The sequence below is a fragment of the Mustela lutreola genome, chromosome Y (genome assembly GCF_030435805.1).
Source record: "Mustela lutreola isolate mMusLut2 chromosome Y, mMusLut2.pri, whole genome shotgun sequence".
Lineage (NCBI taxonomy): Eukaryota > Metazoa > Chordata > Mammalia > Carnivora > Mustelidae > Mustela > Mustela lutreola.
Window position 1 is genome coordinate 6,099,448 of NC_081309.1, and position 3,854 is coordinate 6,103,301.

Here is a 3,854-nt window from a genome sequence, read left to right on the forward strand (position 1 = left end):
CCCACGTCGGGAGTTGTGGCATGCCCCCTTCAAGGATTCCTTCTGTGGGACAATTGGGTCCTGTTGGACAAGTCCAGGACATCCCATATGGAATGATTCCAGGGCACCGTTCGAGGACGGATGCCTGGGAAGAGTGCCTCGCATTCCAATTGTCTCCTAGCAACAAGGCAGTTTAGATCTGATGGCTCTGCTGGAGCAACTTGGGTGGCTGAGTTTAAATGGACGTTCCTGAGGATGGGTCCTAATATGTGTTTGTGTCCATGTGGGCCTCGGAATGAGGCGGTGGCACCGGGACCCTGAAGTATTCTCCTAAGATTTTGACATAAATCCCATGCACAAGATTCCTTGTGGAGACGAGATTTGTTCTGATGGGTGCCTCAGGAAAACCCCTATGCTAGCATTGGAATCCAGGCTTTGTAGGAGACATGCCTGTAAACCAAAGCAATGGATCCGATTATGGCCTAGGGTCCTGTCTGGATCAATCTTCTTCTCTGGGGACATCCATCTATGGAATGAGTGGAGATAGATGCTCAGCTGGTGTCAGACCGCCCTTGTTTGTGCCGGGCGACCTACACTATTGGGATGGCGTCAGGGACTTTGGAGGGTTCTCCTAATTTGTATGGTTTGGGACAATGGAATGGGCAGAATTCCCATGGATTGGGTAGGCGCAGTCCTAATGTGTGAATCCAGGGGCCCATTCTGGAGTGTGTGTTGCCCAGGACACTGAGGACAGAAGTCTAAAAACACAAACTCACCTTAGGTTTCCGGATGTAGGTATGGCGGACACGATCGACCAACCGTGAAAAGAAATCTTCAGGATATGAAGAAACAGCGAGTCTGAGGCGCTTGCTCATTCCTTTGTCTCTGGATTTTGTATCAGCGTTGGCCGTGGAATGTCGGGGAGGCCTCATGGGCCATGGACGAATCTTCCTCTCTGTGGTATGGCCCGATCCCAATTGTTTTTGGTCAATCTGTGGGATGGGAGGACTCCTTTCAGGTTTGTTACCTCAGGTGTCCCACCAAAAGAGGAATTCCAAAGCAGAGCCGAGGGAATAATGAAGGGACAAAGCGAATTATGGTTAAAAATTGGAGCCAGGGGCATGGCAGGTCCCATAGGCGGGCTCTGGGTCCAACCACTGAGAGGCCTTACTTGAGGACTGGGCTCAGGCTGAGGGTCACAATGTGTGTTTGTGAACAATGGGGCCCGCGAGCATGGGTGGGGCCTCATGGGCCACTCTCATTTCAACTACACTGAACGTTGGACAACATGGCAACCACAAGGTTTCTTGCCATGGGGATGGAGTTCTGATTTCTGCATCATTTTCAAACGTGGGCAGTGGTTTGAGATTAGTTATAGGTTCTGAAGCCTGAAAATCGAGGTTGAGAAGAGATGACGACCTAAGGCTGTGGCGGGTCCGATGTGCTCAGAGTGCGGCCAACTGTCAGGGTGGGGCCAGGAGGTCCAGGCTCAGGTTGTGTCTGCAAGGGCGTCAGTGCCCAGGTTGCCTATATATTTGGGGTACAGCCAAGTGGCGTGCAGGTTGATCCTCATTTGGGGTTTCTGGGTAGCCCCAGAGGGCAATGTTTTTCTTCTGGAGGGCTGACAGAGTGTTGCATTGTAGTTCTGGATTGCCAAACTGGAGGGCTTGTGGGACCGTAGTCTGAGGACGGAAGTCTGAAAACAGAAGCTAGGCTTAGGTTTCTTTGTGAGGACATGGCAGGCACAATCTACAGACCTGACTCGAGATCTCGTGGATCTGAAGTCAGGGCAAGGATCAGACGATCGCTCAGGTTGGAGGTTCTGTCTCTGATGGACCCTTCATGAAGGGGGGGCATCACGAGGCCATGGGGGTATCCCAAGATGTGAGCTGTGAGAAGCTCCAAACTTCAAAGATTCTTCTGCAGGACAATTGAGACCTGTTGGTTGGCTCAAGACGAACGGTTCCGAGCAGGGTTCTAGGGATGGATGGTGGGAAGGCCACCTCGCATTCCAATTGTCTCCTAGCAACTAGACTGTTAGATCTGCTGTATCTGGGGGAGCAACTGAGGAAGCTGAGTTGAAATGGACTCTCCTGTTGATGGGTCCTAATGTGTTTTTGTGTCTATGAATACATCGGAATGAAGCGGTGGCACTGGGGCCCTGAAGGGTTCTCGTAAATAGAACTTTGACCAAGCTCCAGTGTGCAAGTTTCCCATGTGTAGAGAAGATTGGTTCTGATGGGTGAGTCAAGAAACAGCCATATTCGGGTATTGAAATCCAGGCCTCTGAGGAGAGATGCCTGGAAACCAAAGCAATGAATCCGATTAGTGGCTAGGGGTCTGTTTGTTCCTTTTTCCTTCTGCGGACATCAGTCTACGGGTCGGAGTGCAGGTAGGTGCTCATATGGGCTCAGATTGCCCCTGTTTGTCCTGGGAAGCCACCACTATTGAGATGGCCTCAGGAAATTTGGAGGATTATCCTATTAGTAGGGTTTTGGCCATTGCAATGGGCACACAGAAATCCCTTGGAGAGGGCAAGTACAGTCCTCAGGTTGGATCCAGGGGGCTGAGCCTGTACGGTGTGTAGGCCAGGGCTGTTTAGACCGTAGTCTGAAAACACAAACTCGGCTTCTGTTTCGGATTAAAGGTATGGCAGGACTGATCTACAGACCATGAGGAGAACTCTTCGGGATATGAAAAAAGGGCGAGTGTGAGGCTCATGCTCAAGTTTTTGTCTCTGGATATCGTGTCACCCATGTTCATGAAATTTCCGGGTGACTTCTTGGGAAATGGACGAGTCTTACTCTCTGGAGGTGTGGCCCCGTCCTTAGAGTTTGGGGTCATTCTGTGGGATGGAATAAGTCCGTCTTGTTGTTGTTGTTGTTTTGTTTTGTTTTGTTTTTCTACCTCAGGTGTCCCACCAAATGAGGGATTCCATAGTAGAGCCCTGGGGAGGGGCGACTGGACAACCAGAAATCTGGTTAAATATTGGGCCTAGGGACCTTTCAAGCCCATTATGACATCTAATGGTCCAGTCACTAAGAGGACTTACTAGAGGACAGGACTCACGCAGAGGGTCACAATGCATGTTTATGCCCTCGTCACACTCAAGAATGGGCGGAACCTCAGGGTGAATGCTGGTTTCTCCTACACTGAACGTTGGACAACATGACAACCACAAGGTTTCTTGCCATGGGTAAGGAGGAGTTCTGATTTCTACATCACACTCACCCCTGGGCAGGGATTGGAGATAAGGTCTTGGTTCTGAAGCCTGAAAACTGAGGTAGGGAAGAGATGATGACCTAAGGCCATGGCAGGTCTGTTGTGCTCTGGGTGCGGTCAGCTATCTGGGTGTTGGTCAGGAGGTCCGGGCTCAGGTTGTGTCAGAAAGTCTTTAGTGCCCAGGTTAGTCTATATAATTTGGGTACATTCGAGTGCCGTGTAGGTTGATCCTCATTAAGCTGCCTGGGCAGCTCATTAGGCAATATATTTTTTTTCCTAGAGGGCAGGCAGAGTGCTGCCTTGTGGGTCCAGAATTGCCAAACTTGAGTGCTTCGGCGCCAGGAGTGTGAGGACGGAAGTCTGAGAACACAAGCGAGACTTGGGTTTCAGGGAGAGGGCACGGCAGGTACCCCCTACACATCGGAACCAAGATCTCATGCATCTGAAGTCAGGGCGAGGGTCATACGTTGGCTCAAGTTGGAGTTTCTGTGCATGACGGCCCCTTCATGAAGGGAGCGGAATCTAGAGGCCATGGAGGTTTTCCCACGTCGGGAGTTGTGGCATGCCCCCTTCAAGGATTCCTTCTGCGGGACAATTGGGACCTGTTGGACAGGTCCAGGACATCCCATATGGAATGACTCCAGGGCACCGTT